This window comes from Colletes gigas, unplaced genomic scaffold (genome assembly GCF_013123115.1).
Source record: "Colletes gigas isolate AHSC1104 unplaced genomic scaffold, ASM1312311v1 Colletes_gigas_Sc00007, whole genome shotgun sequence".
Taxonomy (NCBI): domain Eukaryota; kingdom Metazoa; phylum Arthropoda; class Insecta; order Hymenoptera; family Colletidae; genus Colletes; species Colletes gigas.
Window position 1 is genome coordinate 8,354,969 of NW_025106636.1, and position 26,572 is coordinate 8,381,540.

The 26,572-nt window shown below is 42.4% G+C and overlaps 1 protein-coding gene across 6 annotated transcripts in view; it reads left to right on the forward strand.

The window, feature by feature from the left end:
• The window catches only part of LOC122396381 (IQ motif and SEC7 domain-containing protein 2), an 81,006-nt gene that overhangs the window by 30,085 nt on the left and 24,349 nt on the right, over positions 1-26,572 (forward strand). The window contains exons 1-2 of one of the 6 annotated variants that reach the window (XM_043394715.1): positions 12,978-14,070; positions 17,227-17,283. The exons of 3 other annotated variants lie outside the window; for them this stretch is intronic. The gene's annotated coding sequence lies outside the window, so the exon portion shown is untranslated. Of the gene's footprint in view, positions 1-2,834; positions 2,923-12,977; positions 14,071-14,148; positions 17,134-17,226; positions 17,284-26,572 lie in introns of those variants that run through there. 2 more of the 6 variants (XM_043394716.1, XM_043394718.1) reach the window with 2 other exon arrangements.

Genomic DNA, 26,572 nt, shown 5'->3' on the forward strand with positions numbered 1-26,572 from the left:
GCACAAATAATAATATTATAATAATAGAAAGTAATCGGGGATTGCGAGCACTCGACAAAATGGCGAGTGTAAAAAAATTCCAATTCAGGTAATTGGTGCTCGGAGATCTTGGCGGCGTTTAAAATAAATATCCTCGATTGTTCCCGCGGAAAAAATTATTCGATTTACCGTGAAAAAAATCAATAATTAATCGGGTGTTTCTGCATCGGTGGCATATCGATGGTTTGCCATTTTATTGGTTCGAACGAACCATTATACGAATAGTGGCGCACGTCGAGTGGTATCGAACGATAATTATTTGATTTACGTCACTATTGAGAGAATGACGATTGGAGGGGGCGTAATAAGCAATTTCGTACTTATCATTGACGATACAGGGTATCGGATAATTGTCGATCTCCGCGTACCAGGAACAATATGATATCCTGGGCGAATAAGTCGATATCGTTCGTGAAACTCGTAATCGGGGGCGTTTTAAAATGCAAATCGCTGATTTGGGAAGTGGAAAGTTTCACCGAAACGTTATTTATTCGTCTTCCGGCTGTACAAATTCCAATAAATTATTCTGCGTTATCTTTACAGGATATAAATTCCGTTACCGTTCGAATTACCATTTTGTGAATTTTACTTTAGAAACAATTACCATTTAGCAGCTCCCTGTGTGACCCATATATAATAAAACAAAGTATGTAAATAATTTCTATTCCCAGTTGTAGTCGTACAACTACGTATTTCGAATTACCCAAAGTTCGTGGAAGCAAATTGAAATTAAAGTACCGTTCGTTGAGTTTTTGAATTAAGGGAAAATATACGAACGTGAAATTTAGCAGAGGACGCAAACGTCAGAGTGCGGCGCTTAAATTGATTAAATGTCAAACCAGGAAAGATAAAAACGGGGACAAGTGGTATTTGGGGCGGAATGATTCAGTTGAAGTACGTTTAGTGGAATGTGGACAAATTCAGGAAGATTAATCCGCGAACTTGCGCTAAATATAAATTTTACCATCGTGAAATGACAATTGGAATGGTTAATTATAAAGAAAAGACGCAATGCATGTGGTATTGTGGCATATAATATTCCTAGAACAGCATAGCAAGATGGCGGAGATAATGGCCAAGGGGGGGAGGTCATTATTGGCGTCGGGTGTGAAGATTCATAATTACGTTACTATATCGTAAATTGATTTACAACGTAACGTCAGCCATGAGAAATTACGTATGCGGTATCGTTATTTAACACGCTTTATGTTACGTAAAACGTGGATAACAGGTGTTTATCGTGGCAGCACCATTGCCCATAAAATGGAACGATAATATTCTATTATTTGATAATATGATAAAACCAGAAGATAAGAGTCTGTGTAGTGTAAAATCGATAGTTCCGAATAACGTGGTATCGCCAGACAATATTATGAGAGAACTGCTAACTTATTTTTACTTAATTATCTTTTCCACGATAGCTCCACTTTCTCCAATTCCATAATTTCACACAGTTTGCTTTCGTTCTGCCCTAATTTCACTTATTTAGATTCCTTTTCTGCTTATGTTCAGTTTCACCACAGTAAATATATCCATTTACAGAGTCAGCGGAGTTTCAGTCCTACAAATCTCTTGGAAACTTTATAATATTCGGTCCTCGGAGATGGTCGATAACACGGGGCCATTTTACGTACAATTATCGTGGTTCTATTATGTTGTCTGGTCCACTGGCATTAGTAGTCCATAATCACAGAATCTATTACTAATTCCACTTTCTGATAATTGACCCTTCCATTTGTCGACACGATGCACCGAACGAAGCCCACGTGCAACTATCGAGGTTTTACCTGTACGACGACCCCGAGTTCTATTTAAACCATCGAACCCATTACCAAATTCTTTCTAGCTCTCGCAGTGTCCGTACTCCTCGATCCAGAAGAAAATTTCAAATCTAGATCATCCTGTCCTCTCAATTAGCCCAGATCTCGCGATCAGCCTTCGTCGAACGCGGAACTGAGCAACTTTCCCGCGTCAGTAGTCCGCTCGCGAGGACAAATATATCGTAGCGATAGGACAGATAAGATAATGCAGCGTAACAATACTTTTTTTCTTTTTCCTTTTCTTTTCGACAAAAGTAGTTTTCTCGGCGCGCAGAATCGCGATCGTCGTCGAGCGTCGCGTCCGCGTCTCTTTCCGTTTTCGATTATTCCCGTATGTCGTGCGTCGAAACGATCGACGGATTTCCGTGTGTCGGGCGTCGCTATCATGTGCCTGGACGTGTTCTACCGGAAATGCATCTACAGGTAAACCACCGGCAGGCTCTTTCCTCACCGATTATCGTCCCGAGAGCACGGTATCTCCGTCTCTCTTCTCGTTTCAACGAACGTCTAGCTGCTCGCGTCGGGCGATTAATCAGGAAATAGATAGGCTAATTCTCTTCGACGCGCGGAATCGAAATTCTCTACGCCTTTCGAGCGATTAGGCGCTATCCGTCGACAGACGAGGACGCATAAATTATTGGCGGTACCAGTCGGGGAAAATAACGCTTCCAGCGATGATTCATTCGAGGTCGTTTCGCTGCTTTTGCCGCGGTTGTTTGTTTTAAAATTGCCTTTTCTTAGAATTGTTTTTCCTGCTCGTGCAGCTTGCAATAGCAAAAATTTGTACATACTTAGATGTACGTTACAGTAACATATAACGGATTAATTGGTGCAAATGTAAATAAAATTATTAGTTTGAAAAGTTACCATGAAGGATCGAGATAGTTTTAGCGGGTCGATTTCGATCACTCGATGTATTAGAAGCGGAGTAGAAATCCGTGGCACCTTTTAATCGTGTGTTTGTTTTTATTGCAGGTAAGCCCTCGTCGAGTATAGTGGAGAATAGGATCGTACGATGACACACGCATGCACGGTGTGAACAACCACGAAACCAACGTGTAAAGTGAGTAGTGGTCTCAGATGTACACTATTTCTTCCAGCGTGAAACAAAACTCTGTAGGATCTAGCCGGCTTCTCAGTTTATCCCGAGCTTGGGATCGGTCGCTGAACGCCACTCTCAGATCCCTCGTGGAATCTCCTGGCAATGGCGACATTTTTCTCAATTATCTCAAAAATATGCACGGATTATTCAGCTTCTCTTTTACAGTCTTTCAGGAGGACCTCCATGCGCCACCAAACTTTGTAAGAAAGTGCAATGCAACCACCGTTTAAGTTCAATTTTATCAAATGGACGAATCACTAATTTTCCAACAGCAATGTTGTGACTCGAACAAATTGCAATGTGGAAAAAAGTGGGTGGAACGACCTAGGTTGTGGATAGGTATCTGGAAAAATGGAGAATCTGTTTGAAAGAAGGACAGGGAAACTAACGATTTAAACCAGGCTCTGTTCGTTACGAATCAGCGACGCGCGTGAACGTAATACAATGAGTCGGTGCGCCGCGAAACGGCGTTACGTGTTATAATTTCGTGGGAAAGATGGAATTAGTTTAGACGACGGAGCTTAATTACGACGGTGCCGGCGTCGGTTCGCGTCTGTTCAGCGGCTGATTTGCTTCGGCCGCTGTGAAAATTGCTTTTATTCGCCGCGTAATGGGAACCCCGGATCTTAATTGTTTGTTATTGTTTACCAGGAAGTTGACAGTTCGTTGACTGCGCAACGTCGAAACGAAACGAACGCTTCGTGGTAGAATTGAAATTGAAATTGGGTATTACGTAACCAGGAATAGTTAGCGGTTTTACATAGTTCGATGGGAAATTTCTACTATGAAACCATGAGAAAAATCTTCCTCTTCAATTTTTGTTTGTTAAAACACAGTGGTTTGGCGTATCGACTAATCACCTAGCTAAATCCCTGAGCCTCCTGTGGGAATCTAATTTGAGAGTCTCAGCCTAAGATAGAGTCTGCTAGAGTCTTGGTCCTCTATGGAAGAACTTTAAGTCCAGATAGCCATAGTCAACTAAATAAATTATTGCCCGTGAAAATGTGGCTAGAAGTAGAGCCTCGGCTACATAAATTGTTAAGTGACCGATGAAACCATAGCTTAAGGCATGTTCTATTAGGTGTATCTTCCGTTATGTGTGAGTTAGCCTGTTGAATAATCTCCTTCTGAGAGAATCTCTGAGACTTGGATGAAGTCTGCAGCTTCCACGAGTGAACTTAAGTACAGGTAGCCGTGGCCATCTAGATAAACCCTGTGCAACTTAAAACAAGGTCTGCTTGTCGTTAAAAGCCTTAAACGAAAATAGAAGTGGTTCGCAGAGAAAATAACTCGGGGAGAAGTTGTAGTTGCGCATCGGTATCGATGATGTGGCTGCATCCGGCACGATCCTCGCCTATAAGTAATCAGATCGGTGAATGGTCAGCTCGTACTAGGTCAGTCTTACAGTGCACTATTACAGGCAAGGTCGTTTTCCCGCCTTTTTCTTCGTCCCCACTCATCTCTCTCCGTTTCCACGTCTCGCATCGTAATGCCGACGGAGCCTTGTACAAGCTTAGGTACAACACCATTGGTGGACGGGTCTCATTGCGCTTTCGAAAATTCACGCGGTGGAACCGAGGCGTTGACGGGAGACTGTCGCGATCGAGACCGTCCTAGAAAGCGACGGATTCGCTGGAATCGCGGCGATATTTTATTCGTGTCACAGCTCGCGCCGTTGCCGCGATCGATCGACCGACGTAACACGATTTCGTCGATGGAATCGAAAATTCGATTCGTCGACGAGCGCCCGGAGCACGGTGAAAATCTTGGTCGAGAATCCGTGGGACTTTGGTTACCGTTCCGCGATATTTGGAAAGCTTTTGTGTCGATTCTAGCCCGGAACAGCCGTTCCAATGGGTTGTACCGGACGGATGTGAACGGGATAATCGAGTCGAACCTTTTTCTGCATCCGAAGATGCTACGTAGCCGAATAAAACATCTAGTGAGATAGAAAGATGTTTAATTTTATCTAAATGATACAACTTTTCCATATGTATGCTTTGGAACTCGTAGAACGATGCTTTATTGAAATGTTAGGTGGTCAAGGAGTTGTGCGTTTTGTTTGCGGACCGATGTGAATGGGAAGTTTCGTAGAATCGCTTCTACAGTTCTGTACGTGGTCCAAAAGATGCTCGATAGCTACACATAACTTTAACGATTACAATGGAAGTAGAATTTGTCCGTGCTGAGATGTGAATGGGTTTGTTGTCTTCGAAATGGCTCCACGATTCACAGTGTTTCCCGTAAAAATTGGATGGTCACGTAACTTAATCTTGAAGCAGACTTTTTTAATTGGATCCTTTTCGTTGGAGCACAAAATGCGAGTATGACGCAATTTGTTCTCGGTGTGATTGTAATAAAACAATTGAAACCGAGGATCTCTAGATAGATAAGTACGGGAAGGAAGAAGTGCAAGGAAATATTATTGTTTCGTAACGAGAATAAAAGGCCGGCGATGCATTTATTACTTCTGTACCAGAATAATTATCAAACTTTCGCATGATGAATCAACTCGACTTTCGTAGAATAGATTAAGGTTATGAGTGGATCACGGAGCCTTGCATTATTAAGTGTCTATCGTTTCGTTCTACGTAATCATAGGAAAGATTGATGGAAGACGTTATTTAGAACATAGAAATTTATCAGCTCGTTTAGAAAATATTCCCTTTCGATATTTCACGAATCGTTAACGTTCCTACTGTGTTCTGAAATTCAAATTTTACCGCCATTTCAATTACGAAGTAAAAAGCATTCTAGGTTAGGTTAGAGTCTCTAGTTTGGACGAACTTTGTTTTCGCGAAACAAATGGAATACACGAAGTAAGTTAAATAAACGCATCCTTTTTATTGGAGACTATTGAATTGTCATTGAAACGACGGAAGCAACTTGCATGGGGGAAGCCATAGAAGATCGATCGATTCTTTCGACGAAACGACTCGTTTCGGTTGGATGTGTCGTGTGGCGCGTAGGTTTAAACGCGTTTGCACGTTTTTACGACGTCTATGAATTCAACGACGTGTAAACGCTGTGGGAATTGCTGTTTGCACTCGGTATCAACGTTGCGCCGGTAGGAAGCGAATAATAGAGCAGAAAGTGAGACAGTTCTCTTCCTCGAGCAGCGACGCGCACTTGTAATCTTCGCGGAACGATCGCTTAGCATCGCTCCGCTAAAAGATCGTATGTCGGTTCAATTGTTACGCGTATATTTATACCGTGTTGCTGCAAGCTTGTTAGACGAGGCTCCAGGCGCCTAGAAAGATCCCGAAGAATAGATATAGGCAAGATTAGAATCTGAATATTTGCAACGCATTAATTCGTAATTATTTCATTATCCTGTTATATTATTTTATCTGTCCCAAATACTAGCTTCTCAAAACAGTTAGAGTCAACGAATGGACAATAATAGCGCGTATTTGCTGTAGCAAATTTGCGAAGTTATGAAATTATGAACACGTTTCGAGGCACGGATACGACGGTCTGTTAACATAACCTTAACATTCAGGGAAGAATGAAAATGCATCGGCGTAATAGGAAGCTGGAACGTAATTTATTATGGTTACGGGTTGATTCACAGTCGACCATCAATTACGTCTTCATTACGCTTCTTCGTTACCTCCGTCTGTCAATTTGCACTATATATTTACCCGTTCAATTTTCGTCCGGCAAATTGCTTGTTCTCGGTTTGCGGCGTAAGAATAAAAGCGAAGAAAAGGAGAAGTTTGCGCGGTTAAATTCTTTATGTGGAACAGGAAGAGAAAGTGCTTTTACACGGTTACGTTTGACTAAATCTTCCGGACGTCTGAATTCGTATTATTAATTTGCCACGGGGGTTGACTTTTATTTTACGAGACAATCACGGTCGAATATTTAATTAAAAATCCCGCTAATTGGACACGGTTTCGGGATCGATAAATTTTCGCGCCAATTGTGGGCTCTCGTCTCGAATTTCGTTAATTAAAATTTTTCCGCGGATTCAGTTCGCCACGGGTTTATAATTGCTTCGATTTTTCGGTGCGACGCCCGATTGGACTAAACTGCGTTATTAAAATATAATCGTAAGATAGTAACAAAGGGTTTGGATATTTTAATTCGTCGCGTATTCCGTCCTCGACTTTAAGTGTAGTTTTATAAAAAAAAGTGTACGTAGACGGTGGTTTTTTGTTACAAGTTTTGCGAACCTGGAGGACAATCGTCGGTGGATTACTGCATGCGCCATGACGCTTCCAACCAAAACCTACGAAATTCCTCGAGCTACGTTATATTATTCCCTAAAGTTGGCCCGACGTCAACTTCGTACAATTATAGCTGCCGGTTCCAGCCACGATCCCCCCTCCGCGTTTTCTCTTTTCATATTAAAATAGAGCGCGCCACTGGCGGTGTCTCTCCCTATCGTCAACAATGATCATCGGGATCAGGATCTGCATCGTCAAGATGCTAATCAGGATTTCGCTGGAACGTTCGTGTCTGAGAATTCAGGGCGAGAATAACCAGCGGACAGGGAAGCTCGAACGAACGGAAAATAAACGGGAAAAGATCGTAATCGAGAAATGTTTCGTGTTATGCATAATACATTTGTTTACTGGACCCATTATAGGCCGCTCTTTCCGCCAGCTACGAGGAAAATTTCCAACTTGAGGGACAAAATTCGCGTTACACTAACTTTTTAGAACGACACCGAGACAAGTTTGCGACTATTTGTCCAGTCGTTTGCTTCAGTACCGAGAAAAAAAAGTCCCTATACCCCGGCCACCTGGTGGCGAAAATGTGAAACAGGAAGGGACAGTCGGAACTTAAATTAGAGGGAGATCAATCGTGTAGGAAGTAACGTTAAATCGTGTGTCGTTCGTGTGTGAAATTTAGGACACATTGGAAATTCTCTCGTGACTATAAATCGCGATGGGCGGGGGAGACTTTCATTGGGAAAACGGTGCATGGGTCCGTAGGATGCCCGGAAATTGCGTACATTATAGTCGTTAGACTTTTCCACGTTTGTGTAACTTTCACCCGGCGCACGTGACGCTGTAACAACGTGTACACACGCGACAACGATGATCTTTTCCTCGAACGTGCGCAGAATGCCGCTAACTATTGTTCCTGATAAACGCGACAGGCCTTTTTCGTGCCTGCAACCATTTAAAACGGTCTTTGCGTAAGTTGGAAAATTGGCCGACGCGTCCTGTCAATTAAGGTTATGTTACGGTGACTGCGCATGCGCGGAAACCCGTGTCCGGGTATTAAACGTTTCATCGAAAAACATGGCGGATGGAAATGGGACAATTTTTCGTTCCTATCTTTATTAAAATCGATCCAGACATTATTATTATGGACGTATCGAGTAGAAAATAATTGCACAAAGGAGTTTCAAGGTTGATTGGAGTTTAAAAACCTAACCTCAAATATATTTAAAATTTTTGGGAACGAAAACTGTATTGTACGGTACGTACGTTGTTATAATTGAAGGTATATCATGATAGTATTTTCAGAACGCATCAAAATGGAAATCTACTGTCCGCTTTGCATATAAAAATTGATTAATTTCACGGTGATCGCAAAATTATTGGCATTTATGAATTTTTATTGATATTTGTTTACTTCTACGGCCATATTCGATTTATGTTACCAATATCTGCTTCTGGTATACGATATCGCGTTCGTTCAAGTCCCTCTAGGATTTTCAATTATCACAGTCGAGCAGACGGCGACACGGTCGTTGCGATTGCGCCTTAAGCTCGTTTCACAGCTCGCGTACCACGACCTCGATTCTATTTCACCTGAGCGAACGAACTTCCTTGTTTCCGGCTTTGGTTATATTCTCTTCGTCAATCAAACCCAACGAGATGAATAAAAGTCCAACTTTTAATCATCGTCGCCAGTCGTACGATTTTGAATTTTCGCGCGCAAAGTTATCTTCCATTCAACCGTTAAAATTTTCCCTAGATCAAGATCAGTCTTTTAATCTGGTTGTCCATAATTTTGCACAGTTTCTTAACGCGTCTAACTCGGGATTAAGAAAAACGAAGATCGAACTTTTAATCCACGGGTCAGACGAGGTCGATTTTTTTCGTACGATGTTTCAGCGACATTATAGCGTGGGATTAACGAAGCTACACGAAGGATGGAGAATCGCGGCCCTGACACGGCCATAGAATTGAATTAAGTCGGTTTCTTGATCGTGCACAACGAGATCAATTAAGGGAAGATTACTTTATTTACCGAAATTGCCCCCCGAGGCTGTGGTACTTTGATTTTTTAGCAACGCCGGGGAATTCCCCTGACTTCTAGGCACTTAATTTACGACGTTGGCTACTTCGTGGATTCACACGAATTAATACGAATACGAGGGATTCTTCCAGGTTACTTCTTCCTCGTAACTGGTATGATTTAATTAGAATGGCTCGGAGTTGCTTAATCTGCACGCGCCACTCACGTACTGGGTGCTCCAAAAATACTTGTGTTTATACACAAATTCTCATTTGATTTGACACATTAAATAGGCTTAACCAATTCTGTCATTAACATTGTTCAATACTAATCCTACCCGAGAAATGATCTGTTCTTCGATGAACAGGTTTCGAGGTCTGTATCTGGGAAAGAAAGCATTTACAAATTTCTATTTGCGTGATATGTTTTTGTCGCTACTATAAGCATAGATCCTTCAAGTTAGGTCACTTACTTTAGGAACACCCAGTATATGGGAACAAGACTGACGTTTTGTTCTCTACCATATAAATCTAGTTACAAGCACACGTGATCCTCTTAATCGTATTATTGCCCCTGCTAATTCCTACGCGAACAACATTGATTTCTTGTTTGGTTCCCTGACGTCATTCACTGATATACATATACCGCTATATCAATCCCTTTTACTGGAACGAAATTAAAATATTGTAAATATGCTCATGTACGATCAGATCACACTATTTCTCTTTATTACCAATAATATTTTTCGATCGTGTCTTTTTAGTTTAGAAAACTCGGTAATAAAAATTATTATCGTGTTAAAATAAGACTCGAGAAGGTTTTGTATACCAGATCTTAAATATTGTCTGAAATCGCTAGAAAAAAAAAAACTGAAAGCAAGAGAGATCATAGTCGCGTTTTCGCCTGGTTCGCGCGTTCAGATCGAAAGGATAGGATCGAGTTCCTTTTTCTGCCGCAATCCATTAACCTCCACGAATGCAAATGGTCGTCGAGCAAAGGCCAAGCTCTCCCGCTCCTCGAGACATTCTAATCCAAAGCGAAAGTCTCCGCGTGTCTCTTTCTCTCTCCGTTTTGCTCCTCCATTCGTCACATTCGGTCCCGTTTTCATCGGGCTTCTTTTTCCACATTTTCTCCTCATCGGCCTGCGCGCGGCGTGTGTACTCGACGCCACGCGTGCGTCCATTAGGCGTGTACGGATACGAGTTGAAGTTCGCGGTACACTCCTCGGAACAACGTTTCTTCTGCCGCGAAACGACGAACCGTCTCCGCCTGGTACGAGTTAATCAGAACTCGTTACGTAAAGACACACAGTCGGGGACGTTGGTCAGAGTTGGGAATCGTTCGTGCGATTTTTTTTACGAACATTCCTTCCTTCTCGTGCAATTTCTTACATTGCACGAATATTTACCCATTCCGTACCAGTACTTTGTTCAGAGTGTATTTAAAAAAAAAACATTTTTTTACAGGTAAATATTATTATTTAAATATTACTAAATTTGTCGAGTATATAAAAAATTTTAGTTCCATACATTTCGATAGTTTTCTAGAAACTTTTAAACAGGTTACATTTCCTGCAAACCAACGCGGTACCAAAATGGCGGGAAATTTCAAATCTGATTCAGGCACCGGGTCTTTGGTGCCTATTTAAAGGTCTCGGTTTACAATGAATAATTATAAGTAGGAATAATATTGACACGTTCCCCTTTAAACAGTTCACCCTGTAGGCTTGCGTCGCTTGAATCCCCAAAGGTTAATCGTAATCGCTTTGACGACGGAACCATCGAACCCGATAAATTCTGTCGGCATCGAATGGCCGGGAAGGTCTACTCGTGTCCGTGACACGCGCGGAATCACGTTATCGATTCGATCCGCTCTGAACCGAGCGTTTCTCGCGGTTATGATATTGGCGGTCGTCTCTTTTCCGTGATTGCGCGGTTGGTTCCACGATCGGAACCCTTCTCGATCTAATTAATCGCGAGCAGATGCGATCGCGTCCATTTGCCGCTCGAAATTCTCCACCAAAAGATATTAAGATGCCCTGATTTTGGTCAGAGTCGAGCAAAATATCTGATCCCGTTTGCCACGATAAAATTACACGTCAGATTGCAATTACAGGATAATTACACAGTTTTTGTACCTTTTCAGAAGTTACAATTATTTTAAATGATCGGTATATCAGGTGGAGCACGGACCTTCATTAACATTACCATAATTTCTAAAATATTGAATATTTTTCCACGCAAAAAATTGTGGATATCCCTCGAACGTGTATCTATATATATGCATTGAAGCTCGATGCAAAAATCTTCGACCGTTTCCCTTCCAAAAAATTTCAAAGAGACAGCGAGAAATTGTGTTCCAGGGCAGAATATTCCCTCAAGACTTAGGCGAGTTTGCTGATCGTCGAGCACGTATCTCGTCGATGAATCGAATTAAATTGAAGCGAATTAATGTCTTCGACCCTTTCGTCGCGATGTCGCGTGAAAAGCGTCGGTTGATCGTGCGTCCAGTGCCCGGAAGCGACCGTGTAATAGCGAGTCGCGATCGCAGATAAGAGCAGAACGCTAGGCGTCCCGACGCGCAGACACCGACGACACCGTTTGTGTATCGCATTTGCTTTCGCCCGCCGCTACTTTCGCTCATTGTTACCGGCTTCACGCTCGAATTCGCTCGTGTGGACATCTCGCTCGATCTCGATTCAGCGATCGTGCGCGACGAAGAAAAAAAAAAAAGAGAAAAAATCGTTTCGCAACACATTAGCCCCGAAGGGGGAGAAGGGCATCGATCATTTCCACGCCAGTGCCTCGAAAATCGAATTTACAGAACCCAGAGCCATTCCATGGTTGAATTATTTACCGATTTAATTATTTACTTCGAGTAGAAACTAAGCAACAATGGCTGGAACTGGGTACAATTCGAAGGCAAACTGTTTTAAATAGGTACTGCATTATTCGTTTGTAAACTTTGCTTTTTGCTTTGTATTGAAGTCCTGTAGTACAAGTTCCTATACCACGGTCTTCCTGAAATAGTCGGAAGTCGTTGAAAAATCGTGATCACAGTTACGTGGGACACTCTGTATATAACAATCACTTCCAGTGACTTGCAAAAGTCTCGCTATCGAGGAAGAGATTAACGTTCCTTGACCATACTTCTGTCCCCTTTCTCACTATACTTCGATTCTATATAATTCTATTCCTGTACAGAATGTATTGTATTTTATTTAAGTTGAAGAATATTCTAATTTGTTTCACTTTATGGATGGTTCGGGAACGTGTCTGTAGCATCATTACAAATGCACGAATGAGTGCAACAGAAATCTGTGAAGGACAGGCGGTGCATCTATAGTGATGAAACATTTCCCAGTCAAATGCACGTGCCTCCACCCCCTCTCCCTGTCCCGTCCACTGATAGAGTTCAAACATTGACAATAGCAACGCATCAACGCTGCCACGCGCAGTAACAATGACTCGAGTTTGCTACATTTGGACCGTACACAACGTCACAAATATGACACGTCATTGCAATGCGACGGATTACTAATTACTAGTTGCAAAATGCGCGTGTCAAAATATCAAAACATTCCGTTATTATTCCAGCTGACTCGCAGATAGCTAGGAAAATGTAGAAATTTGACTGAAAGAAATTTTAAATCATTGGTTTTGGAGGAATTGCGGTGCGTCGAAGTCAGCTCAAAAGAATTCTGGCGTATCAAAGTCGTCTCAAAAGAATTCTGGCGCATCGAGTTCGAGTCGAAAGAATTCCTGCGCCTTAAATTCGGGCTCGATGGAATTCCAACGCTTTGAATTCCGGTGCAATCGAATTCCAAAGGTGGAAGAGGGAAGGAATGCGGTCAGTGTGTATCGATCGATGTTTTTTCCACTTTTCAGGGTGCTCTGTCTATCTTTCTGTGGACATCTGGTATACAGAATAAATGCAGGTGAACTCGGTTATAACGAGCACGTTCAAAGCGAGATCGTGGCTGTAATGAGCAAAAAACCATAATGATTTTAGTTTCCGCGTACCTCCGTACAATTGTTCATTTTATAACGAGCGTGCATGGATATACCGTAGAAATGTTGGGTAATTTGAAAAATATCAAAGTGAAAGCTTTAAACCAGTCTCCAATTACCAGATTCACAGAGAATGTGGGTATACAAAAATGAAGTGGTCCGTTAATCCAGGCCCATGAAGCAGTCCTTTTCAAACTTATTAACTGTCAAATATCAAAATGTTTGACAAAATATTAGACAAACACTAATGTGACGGACAAGACACAGAGGCAGAGTCGTGGTCACGATCCCTAAATAAAGATCATGACAGCTAATCGGTTGAGCGAAAGTGCATCAAATCGATCGAGACGTAAGGATTCCGAAATTGATCGGTTCCAGCCAGCTCCGCGGGCCTCGCGGCTGACAGTTGGTCGGGAAACCGTAGGATCCGCGGCTAGAACTCGTACAACGCCGTGACTTCGTAAGACCCACGTCACGTCGTGTCCACCGAGGTGGGGTATGGCCGTTCGTTCGTCGGTTTCGCGGCGAACATCCGAGCGAGCGAGTCAGCCAGTCAACCTGAAACCGCGAGCAACCGCGACAGCGTGTGCCTCGTTGCTCCGTGCTGTTGCCGATGGCGCCAAGCCTCTCGCCGACACCAAATAAACGTTCGGATTCCGCGATTACCGGGGTTTCGCGGCACGTTCGAGGCTCAGCCGCGAACCAGGATTCGAGTCGATACTCTGCCACGGGCGGAGCGCGCGGTGCGTCGCATTTGAAACTGCGCGCGCGATATCGCGGCCGAAGTCGCGCGTAGGAGACGGTTCAAGGAAATTTAACCTGTACCGAAGGATATCGTGGGAATCGTGCCTGGAATTTAGTGCGCGTTACGTGGAATTCGTTTAAAGGGTTCGACAGTGTGAGTGAATTTTATTAGATCGCTGGTCGATTTCGGTGTGAAGGAATTGCGGAGAATTGAATTCGACGAAAAGGAATTGTGGCAACGTACAGAATTGGTTTCGAAGGAGTTCTGAGGCGTATGAAGGAATTTTCGGATATAGAAGTTGACTCAAACGAATTCCAACGCGAGGAATTCGGTTCAAACGAATTCTAACGCGGGGAATTCGGCTCAGAGACGTTGCAACTCGTCGAACTCAAAGTGCAAACGGATTGTGACTCGTCGAATTTGACTCAAATGAATTCTAGAGGCGCTGGACTCGACTCTAACGAATCAAAACACATCGGACCATGTTCAAAGCGAATTGAATTTAATTCCAAGGAACTACGACTCGTGAAAGTTGGCTCAAACGAATTCCAAGAGCCACCGAATTCGGTTCAAAGTGGTCAAGCGAATTCCGATGCGGTTCAACTCGGTCCAAACGAATAATAAAGCCCCTAATTTGACCCAAAGTTAATTCTAAGGCCTTCTAATTCAGTTCCAACGAAACGCAAAGCCCTCCAAGTCGGCTCAAAGCGTCCTAAGATCGCGCGATGCGCACCAACACCGAGGAAATCGCCTCGTGACCGAAATTCTTACGTAAAATCGAGCCGAGCCTACGTGTCATTGGTACTTCTTGTTCGACTCTACCGTAAACTGTGCAAAGTGCACAAGTGAGTCGCGCGAATCGGATGGAAAGCGAGCCAACTCGCGGCGGGGCGTTTCAATATTGAAACCGTGACCGGCGGGAACGAACGGGCTGGTGAAATCGAAGATGCGGCGAAAGCTCGTATTGGAAGTTCAAAGGATACAGGCGGCTGGTCTATTAAGCGTTTTGCTCTCGCGTTACGCCCGTGGAAAGTCAAAGTGAGGGAGGGGAAGGACGTTGTTCGACGCGACTTTCACGTAGCGCCGTTTCTGCTCGATCGCGTTACGAAAATCCGTGGCCTGTCGCTGGCCTGCTCGCGGAAAACCTCGATTCGATTCGTACAGGGTACGTTGAACTTGGCTAATAGGAATTCCAACGCATCGAATTCCACGCGTTGGAGTAACAACGCCTCGAATCGTGCTGCAAGGAATTGCAATTCGTCGAATTCGATTGAAATAAACAGCCGCGCATGATCTATGATGCATTCGATTTGACTCAAATGAATTCTGAATGAATTCTTGAGTCAATTGAATTCCGATGCGTCTGACTGTTGTGAATTCCGCTGAAAAGGAATTCTAATATGTTGAATTATGCTTGAGAAAGGTCTGTAGAGTCAAATGGATTTCAGTCCATAGAATTCCTCGCGACAACTCGAAAGCAATAAAAGGTCCGAAAGTGGTAATACAGGAGTGGAAAGATGAAAGTAAACAATGTATTCCATTCAGTTTACAAGCTCGATGGACATTAAAAAGACAGTGACGATTACTGCCGGCCTTATCGTGAATAGTTGGGACGAGAAATGTAGATGTTTTCGTATTAATTCGATCGCGTTCGAGTGCAGTTAAGTGGGTCTTGGAGAGTTCGCTGGTCGCAGGACCGTGAACGTTCGCGAGAAGTCATTTGTCAGATAAGCCAGCAGGATTTTTTGAGAGAAATCGAGTAGAGTGGTTTTGTGACGCGAGACGAGACAAATGGTCATCGATTCCATGTCCGTGAAACGATGACTTTTGCGAAAGTTGTACTCGTATCGTGAAACAGAATTGCAACGTTCTTTCATTGTTATACATTGAAAAGGAAAGGAAAGATTGTAGAAGTGCTGACGAACCGAGGAATCAAATTACAGAAAAGGAACAAAGCAGCCGTCTGAAACGGATATCAGACAGAACGGAGCTAGAAGTTCGTCGTGTTATCGATTATCGAACAAAGTACGGCCGCGCGAACTTCGAAACAAAGAAGAGGAACATCTGACACCACGAAGCCTAATCGAATCTTCCACGATAAGAAAAAAAGCAAACAAGGCTCGTTCCATTCTGTGGAATCGTGTTTGCCACGAATCAAACGAATAATATGGATCGTTTATCAAATTAAGGAAACAAACAAGTTTATTAATAAAGTCCAACGAAAAAAGAAACCTATCGTAGTCGAGTTTAAAATAGAAAATTGCTTGCGTAAGATGTAGAGGCGTGTTGGTGTGGATGAACGTGGTCGATAGTTGTCTATCGTCCCTGACGAGTCAGCGGTAAAAATTCCAGATTACGGAAGCAAAAAAGATATTTTGCATTCTCTGAATACCGTTGTTGTTCCCGAAGAAGAAATACATCGAACGAAGCGCGATCCGTAACGGTGGAAATCGTCGGTGGCGATCGAGCCTTGAAAATTCGGAAGCGATAACGATTATTGGCCCTGACGGCCATATCATTATGATAATGATGCGCATTATATCGACAGCATGTGCGTCATTAGGCTTCGTCAGTCGACGCGACGCCTGACATCAATTTAGAAACTGTCCGCGGCGACGAAATCTAATTATTTAACAGCCTAGTAGGCGTAACGCGTTTAGAGCGGCGACGCGAAATCGCGTGGAAGAAGACCTGCGTGCCGCCGCGCTTCTGATCGCTTTTCAGAAAACAGTCTCTGTGTCGTGTCGGTGGAGAAAGGAACGCTGCATGATACGGCCAGTGGTCGGTGATCGATGGTCGAGTTACGACGCCTCGAATCCCATTCAAAGCGATCGTAACATCCAGATATCGCCGCGGAGACGACAACACGATCGATTCGACTCAAAGGAATCCCCAAACGACGAATTCGATCGATCGTAAATAAACTGAAACGTGTAGAACTCAATTAAGAACGCGATGCGACGCATCGATAGAGGCTCAAAGGAATTCTGGCTCGCCCACGGTGGCTCAAAGGAATTCTGACTCGTTCACAGTGGCTCAAAGGAATATTGGACTCGTCCAAAGTGACTCAAAGGAATTCTGACTCGTTCAAAGTGGCTCAAAGGAATATTAACTCGTCGAATTCATTTTTAAAGTACTACAAACGCTTTGAGTTGAATTCCCCGGAACTGCAACCTGTCGAATTCAGTTCGTAGCAATTCCAACGCATCGAATTCAGTTCGTAGAACCTCGGATCTATGGAATTCCAGTGGTGAAAAATAAAAGTGACGTGGATCAGTGTTTAGTGATTGTTAATTTTGTATTTTTCAGTCCCTATTTACGTATATGGAGGCATGGAGTGTACAGAGTAAATAGAAACTAGATCCAGTAAGTTTGAATCAACAGTTTCGTAATCGATTGGAGAAGCTGAAAATGTCTAGCAAGTTTAATAAGACCCCGATAAATCATAGGAAACTTCATAAATCTTCAGCCGTCTCGCGATTATCGTCGAAGATACCAACGTTAACAAATATTTATTTCGACGAGAAAATTAAAACTCGACGCAATTTTTCATGGGATTTCAATACACCGAACGTATTAAGTAGAGATTAATATGATTTATATTTAGCCGTTTCGATAAAATTGTAGCCTAATTAATATCGAAAGACGAGTTATTGTTTTTCGTATTTAAAGATACGCACTCGATAACGGAATTATTTAATAAGATTTAGACGATTGTCAAATTTTTATCGTTTTCAGCGACTCATCGCGTAAATATTTGGGTATGATAAATAACGATTACGAAATAAGTTAAATTTGTTCTTCGAAATCCACTCGAAAACGGAAGAGTTAAGACAACGTTCTTGTCGACTTTGCAGGAAAACATCGATAAAAATAATTATAAAATACGAATCGACAAGAATCGATCCCATTGGATCGATCCTAGATCCTGTACTTTTTCGTGATTTCACCACGATCGCGTTCTCGTAACGCCGTGTCTGCGTTACGTGTCGAAGATCGCTACTTTTTACTTAATTGCGTAACTGTCATTTTGACATTTCGCGTTGTCATCGTTGATACGTTTAATTTACGTTTAATTACATCACAGCAAACACTGGGACATTTTTGCCAACGAATGCAAATAACGTTTGTTTAACATTCAGCGAAATTCTGGCTACAACGCTCGGGAACTCCAACGGCGACATTTCTCTTTTGCAATTTAATATTCCGCATAATAAATTGTTGCGTAAATTCGCAATCCACGATCCGCGTTCCATTATTGTCGACGGCGGTTTGCGGTAAATATTTACAATTTTAAATAAATATTCCGTACGAATTCGTTCCTACGTTGGTCCATTAATTTTCCGTGCGCGATAAATTATCGCCGGAATGTTGATTCGCGAATTGCTCCAAAATTATTACTCGTTGTTCGCGTGTAAAATTCAGCCAACTCCGCCTCAGACGTTTTTACTGGCTCCGGATCGTCCGATTTAAATTTCCGGGTGGCTGTTTGATAAATTCAAAATATTGTGATTGTCATGGGGATAATAGAGGGCCCCGTTACATTTAACAAAAAGGAAACGTTGCTCCAGTAATCGTTTGCGATCTCGCGGAAAAGGACCGTCGGAGGCGCTTGAGCGATCCAGGATTCGATATGATTCTCTCCGTGAATTAGTTTCGCAAGATTCACCGTGAAACGCAGAAACATAGAAGAGTCACAGCGAACCGTTTCCGTTCCAGCACGACTAGTTCGCGTTTCACACCCGATAAACCATTTCTCGTTCGTGTTTTTCATACGCGGCCGTGTGTTAGGATTAGAAAGCCACCGGGAACCTTTTTCCCCCGACCGTTAGCCTTAATCAGTTTCCCCAAACGAACCGTCAATCAAAGTTTTCGGTTCGTTCGATTAGAAACACCCGTTAACGGTAATCCCGTCGACCGGGCTCGTTTTCAAATCGTCGCCGTGACACAGCCGCGAATTAAGCAGAGCAATTTTAAAGTCTATTTTAATACCGACCGGGTCCGTGGGAAAGTTTTGTTTTCCTCTTCTCGTTGCTGCAACACGAACAAATAATGGGATCGATTTATGGCGTAATATCCATTCTGACGCAGATCTGTCCGCTATTTTTAGCATAATCGTGCATCCATTTTTGCTTCAAAGTCCTTCTAAGACTGTGTCGGAGACTTCACGAAGTCTTTTACGCTTAATAAAATTGTTAAACGACCAAAATTCTACTCCTTACTCTATTCTACTCTGCTCTAGACTGCTCTAGTCTGCTCTAATCAGCTCTATGTTAAGCCACTCTGCTCTTTTCTACTTCCACCAACTCGTATTGTTCTGTAAAGTAGTGTTCTACTCTAGTCTATTTGACTTTATTCTACTCCACTCTATTCTGGCCTATTGTGCTCTGCTCTAGTGTATTTGACTCTACTCTACTCCACTGTACGCTGCTCTACTGTCTCCTCTCTAGTGTATTTTACTCTATTCTACTCCGCTCTACTCTGCTCTAATCTACTCATATTCTACTCTGCTCTAATTTACTCTAAGCTACTCGCACTCTACCAAACAGAATGATAATCCAGCGATGTCGATTCGAAAGCTAATAATGAATAAGAGTAAATTGTAGCAGACTATAACATACTAAAGTAGCTAGAGTAGAATAAGAGTAAATTAGACTAGAATAGAGCAAAAAGAGCCTACAGCAGAGTAGAATGTGATTTAGAGCAAAATTAAAATCGTCTAGAGCAAAATTAGAGTCGTCTAGAGCAAAAAATCCTAGCACGGAATAGGAATAGTTTAGAGCAGAGTAGAATAATAATATTCGTTTAGAATATTTCTAAAACACATAAAATTTGCCGTTGGACTTTTATGGCGACCTGTATGCGCTCGAATAGGCAATGCCTGACGACAGCGCATATATTGATAGCTGAATGCGATAACTATGTTAACAGCCACTCTACACATTCACCGAACACGTGGCGGACAAACGAACATAGTGGTGTGCGGATAGCATTGCTGGTACCGTTAAGCTTACAGTACCGTTCATGAAGCAAGTGTTCCATAATGCGTTCATGTTCGATGTTTTTGGTGGATACGGTCAATTCGTTGATCTGCGCGGATTAAACGGGGATTGGAGCTTTTAACTCAGGGTCAAATCTATTCTCGTTTCTCGACAAATGTCTTTTTCCAAGGCTGGCGACATTCTTTGTCGCCGATTCGAATGATAGATTCGTCGATCGAGCGATACAAACGCGGGATTAAATTCGTGATCGATCTTGCACGTGTCCGGGTTAAGTAAATATTAATATTCGTTGTTTTCCCGCTGCCCGTGCGTGGAAATGGAAGCAACCTCCGTCAGTCGCGGACAATAAGTCGCGTTGAGAAGTCTGCATAAACCCAGCGAGCGTTCGGTGACGCCATCATCCTGCTTTTTCCTTGAGAACAGCCTCGGACACAATGCACGAGCGAACAATCGGGTTCGTACTTTCGTTTTAAACGTTATTGCGCCCGACCGTTTACCTTCGAAACGCGCCGTTTCCCGGTAGACTGGATCGTTTTGTGGGAATCTCGATGAAAGTTGAATTCTGACGGGTCGAGAGCCGCCTCTCTTTGACTGTTTTTAGCCACGACTCGTTCAAACTGGATCTGGAGTGACAAAATAACGCGACGGAAGTGCAGACCGTACACAAACCGATGCACAATTATCGACGTAAACATTCATACGTCGAACGCGAAAAGTAATATCGTTTCACGGGTCGGATTGTGATTTTTATTAAACAGAACTAGGATCGTTTATCTTGCATTGGTTGATCCAAACTTGTACACAGATAAGAAATATTCTAAATTTCATTTCTTTTTTCCTGAAATTATCTCAACGTGTTACCCTTATGCACAGTTTGTGCAAACCTGCTTGAAAAAGGTTGCGCAATGGCGGACAAACAACACAGAACTTACCTAATAAGAATTCGAAGAATGTTGTCGGGAGAAGAACGGTTCAGAAACGCGAAAGTATTCTCATAGAGACAAAAACAGATTGGTTAGATAAAAGTAATTAGAAAAATGGTTGGGCAACGATCAGGCTAGAAACAGTGACGAAGGGGAACATAAATAACGATGAGAAGAATCTCAGCCGCGGTCGTTTTCGAACCGCGTTGCAGAAGCGTTTAGACAAATAAGCCGATGACTCATCCAGACTTTCGCAAGCCTGATGGAAAACTGATGGAAAAGACAGGTTTCGCCCGACAGGGACGTTAAAATGGCGCGAAGAAATGGTATTCCGCGATGAGCACGAAAATCACGTGGCACGTTCGCCTCGACATGTCAGTTACAGCGTTCTACTTATGACAGTTCGCGGTCCCATTCAGATCTTGACAAATTTCAACGAACACCTTTTGGTACGTCCCATCACGAATATCAATCCTCGTCAAAACCAGAATATAAGTCTCAATGGCAATTAAAGAACTGGGCAAAATAAAATGAATTAATTTTAAAAAATAGTGTACATATTTGAAAGTTGTATTTTGTTTGCCAAAATCCAAGAAACTTTGCATTCTTAATTTTTCGCTGCAATTATTATTAAAATACTTCAAATACATAAACGCATAAGAGGTTTCGTAACTAATCTCCATTTTGTAGTCGCCGTGGCGGCAAAGTTTGAATTTCAAATATGGCGCGAACCGTGGTAAATGGAATTCATCGTGGCATCATTGTCTCTAAACTATTATTTCGTTTTTTTTCTTAACGGCGTGGAGGGTTTCTAAAGACAGTAATTTTCGCGTTGCCATAACCGTGGTGGTTGTAGGCGTACGAACCTCTGTCCTTGACGAAAAGTCCGTATCCACATAAACATCGTAGACAGTTAGGCGTTCCTTTTTAGGCGCGTCGCTAAGTAATTGCGGTCTGGTAACGCTTTTGTCGACGGTCGACGTGTTAAAGAGGCGTTTCGACGTTTCCTTTTTCTACGGCTCGCTTTCCATGTATCTGGCACGTCAAACGGGAACGTATGCAGAAATTCTGAGTGCCAAGGCTTGCATAGCTCCCATCGAGGAACAAGTTTGTTTCTTCGTCTCGACGGAAACGAAAATACACCACTTTGATTTTACTAACGTAATACTACGCCGTCGATTTTCTACAAAAAATCAATTACACAGATACTACACAGTTGAACCTCGATAGTTGTTCACTGCGTTGACAAGTGGAGTGGATGATCGCTCGACGATGATTCTGCTACTGTTAGGTCGTATAGTTATCTTTAAACCTTGATACTTGCTCAGCGTTCTGTCGCGTGTGAATCTAGCAGTAAATTGCATGCGTAAGGTCCGAGTATCGAAACCTTGATACTTGCACGCGAATTCTCCCTGCTTTCCTGCGTTGATGAGCGAATAGTTGAAATTCATTTTCACACAGAGTCACGACTTTTAATGCCCGGTATTGAATGTCACGACATTTGTCATCGTGAAAAATTAAATGTCGCGTACGTTGCCGTGACATTCTAATCGTGGATGTCGCGAAGCAAATTACGTTTCGTTCGTACTTTTCCATTTTCCATTTATTCTATTATTTGTTCGACGTGGTTAAAAACCACTAAAATTTACGTCAGTCGATGTGACATCGTTTATTAACAAATAAAAACTGAAAATAAACTAGTACACTTAGGAACACGGCCTACTTAACAGGAATAAAAAATTACACTATGGAGCAAAATAATTATGGAAGTTCAGGAATGAATTCTTACAGTGTAGGAAATATAGAAAAAAGAAATCTCTAGGTCAGAATAACGGGGATTCACTAAAGTGTATCATATAAATAACTGATGAATATAAACGGTCAAAAGCGAAACCTCATAAACCTGGCGAATGGTAAATAATTCACCAGAGTTTCTAGAACGGTCGTTCGAGCTAAATGAAGGATTAATATAGTAGCAACCGAAACCGCATAAATAGAAAACAGGTTTTGCTTCGTCACGACTCGAGCCTACGCAAGGTTCTCGAAAAATAAGGAAAGACAGAGTAAAAATATCAAGACAGACACGCGAGAAAGCGAGAAATAGATTCGACGATCGTCTTCGCGATGGTTGAACGATCGTCAGTTGCGAATGCATGCGATCGTCGAAGAATTAACCGCTGAAAGGCGATCAGAAGAAAGCGACTCAAGCATTCGGACTACTCAATAACGTTTATTCTTTCAGAGCGATGGCTTCAATCAGAGTGGAGCTTCGTGGACAGTAACAGTTCCCACAGAGATATTTGGACGGTCACTTCGATTAACCTTAACGTTTAATGCGGCACGCCGTTGGAATTTATATTTATTTAATTTGCGTCGCCATTAGTCGAACGTTCGTGCAAAAAGTAACCAAGAGATGGTCTAAAAGACAATTGAAAAATTTAATATGTCTGTCTTGGACGATAATTGGCACAGTAAGAGTAAGATTATTTCTCCCTAGAAAGTGGTCTTGAATAAATGTTTACCCTAGCGAAATTCACCAAAATAGTTCCCCTTGGATGATTGTTGATCACGCGACGTTACAATTACAGCGTATCTTTTTATAGACGCTTGAGGATTATTTCAGTTCATGATACATTTTAGTGCTCGTATCGCAAGATATTACCAGTGGCCATGTTGGGAGCACGAGCCATACTAGGCACCTTTGCCTTGTAGAGCGAAGAAATAGACCCAGCACAGTGGACAATCATTCGATTGACGTCGAAAGGATCTTAATGGTGTACAATCTCGAAGCCTGAATACGTCATACTAGAAATCCATTGAAACGAATAAGTTCCATGAACCGGAGACCTTCATTGATTCGTTCGGACTCGCCCAGAGCAGAGCATTACCCAATCTACTGACAATATCAGAAATCTTTTCCAAGTCGTGAGGTCTACGAACTCTGAACGACCATTGATCCCCTTGAACTAATCGAATCTACAAAATATTTGCTACCAATGATCCAATCTAGTATCAACACTAGTAATTTTCAAAACTGCAAGATACGTGTTACCTTAACGAGTGCAAAGGGTTTACTTGAACCAAAAATTAGGAACTCAGTAAATTAACAAATGCCTATAAAAGCAAAAGTCCCTAGGGGTTGTAAGATTTAGACTAGTTAACCCTAAAAATTGTGTCAAAAGCGAATTCTACATCCTCCTTTAGCAAAATTAACGACTGGCTCGGGTTCTTTTGTATTCCTTCATCCGGGACGCAGCCGGACGATGAATTAGCGTCGTTCAAGTTCACTTGGACGATAATACGTCACACTCTAATAAGAAGTCGAAGACGCTCGGTTCGATGTAGGCTAATAAGAAACGGGCACGCGATCCAAGAAAGCCGTGCCACGGTTCCTCCGGTTCTCTAGAGGTTTTGCTCGTTTTAGCGGTCTGGTCGGATCTCATCGAGCAACGACACCACCCGCCGTTCGATTTCTAACCTAACTCGACCGACAAGTCTCTGATTCCGTTCGGTCTGTAAACTGTGACCGTCGAGTTGTGGTCGTTGGTCGACCGGGGACAATCGGACACTCGAATCTTTGAACGTTCGGACTAATCGAGGAACTGGTCACTAGAAGATACTAACCTTAAAGTTACTGCCTCGGTAAAAGATAATACTAAATTAATTTGGAAGCGTGGACCAAGTGCAGGCGTTGGAGAGCGTCCAAGTCTTTAATTAAGTAGACCTCTACTGGTATCCATTTTGTTTTACTGCCTGATAATGATTAAACCGGTACCCAGAGGTTTCCAGAGTACAGTAGACATTTTATCCCTAGTAAATTTGTCCCCAGACTATCGTACGACTTTATCTCTAGATTTTTACGCTGATTATCACTTAGATCCTTCGTAACTCTCGAGTCGATTTGTTCCTAGGTATTCTAACTCGTCCCTGAGCTTCTATAGTTAGACTCTAAGCGTGCTAATTTATCCCCAAACACGTGTCGATTTGTCCCTGGACTCTGGCGCAAACGTTGGCGCGGAAACTCCCATATTAATTCCCTATCAGCGGCCTCAAATTTGTCCCCGTACGTGCATATTAATTCGTTCCCAGCCAGTCTTGCCAATTGGTCCCTAAACTACGGCGCTAATCTATTCCCTGGAACTCCCAGGACCGAATTCACCCTAGGAAATTCTATACGGCGGTGATTTTTCCCCCAAACTAGCAACATCGTTTACACTTTCCCTCGGTGCTATAACCAATTTGCTTCCGAACGCTATGCTTCGCGACGACAAAGACGGGCGGATGTTTGCTCGGCCTAATTGCGTTTCGAGGAAACGACGAGGCGCCGGAGGTGCAACTTGAAATGCACCCGGTGAGGAATCCCCGTTTCGACGATCAAAACTAGTGACTTTTTACATTTTTCGAAATTATTAATATTTATAAACATTCTCAACAGACAAATTAAATATATTGTAAGGGGAAAACATTAGATATTTAAAAAAAAAGAAATTGAAAATATAGCAATTTCAGCATTTTTCAAATAAAAATAAAGATTGATGGAGACCAGATTCTTACTCCCATCGTCGTACGATCTCTCCTTCGAAGCTCATCGCTCACCATCTTTGGCAAACAGATTGTATTAACATTACCAACATTACAATGTGTGAAAGTGGCAGTAACTACACTTCACAGCCGTGTATTTAAATTTCAAATTACACGTGTCCATACTTTTCCAGCTAAAAGTTAGCCAGGAACGCGTGTTCGTTTCCGGTTTAAAACGTGGATATTAATGTTCGGTGACCCGACGTTAACCTCACCGGGGCTAGGATGTCTAGGCCGAGCGTATAGAGACAAGAGCTTTCTCTCGATGACTGACTTTTACTTTTGCCACGGGCATATTGAACATCTCTGCGCCCCGGCTACGTACGCTAGTGTACGTAACGTAATTACGCTGGCGCGATGATGGGTACTTGGAAGAGTTGTTCCTAACTCGAACGAAGGGAAAATTAGTATAGCTATACAGGTTTAATGAGATTGGCCCGTAGCCTAGTTATTGGCTGTCGTCTGACACTGTTTATGAGGACCAAGAAAGGATTACGAGGTCCTACGTCGATTCGAGTCTAGGGAATTTAATTTTTTAAGCACAGTTAGAATTCATCGTTTGATTCTATTATAAAAAAAAATACTAGAAATTTAATAAGATCCGTGAGTCTAAGATCAGACTATCATTTAGGTCTATTGATTAGCTATTAGCTGCCATCTTACACTAGCTGAAAGTAACTAGACTATAAAAGGATGTCAAGCATCAACATAGTACCAAGTCCAGAGTTCTTGTTTAATAAGATAAATTGCTTCCAGTTATTTAATTCGGAGGAATAGTTTTCATAATAATATTCTCTTTAATTTTCGTGGTTATAAAATTTTTTTTTTGAGGTTAGGCGACAGATTGTGGAATATCCAAGCGACATATGTGCAGGTTTATCAATCTCACGCGAGACGACGCCTTTAAAAATGTGAGTTCGGTGTCGAAACGGGCAATTTGTCGAGACGCCCTTTCGCGTAAACGCGAAATCGTTATCGCGAACCATTACCATACGTGAAAGTGCAGCACCGGTTACCGGAATGATAATTTTTCTATCCTCGGTTCAGTTGCCTTTTACACGGCTGTAAAAATCTGTATTTTCGAACCAGACGTTTTCCATAAACTAATTATTATCGACGACCTCCATTGCGATTTCTTCCCTCCGATAG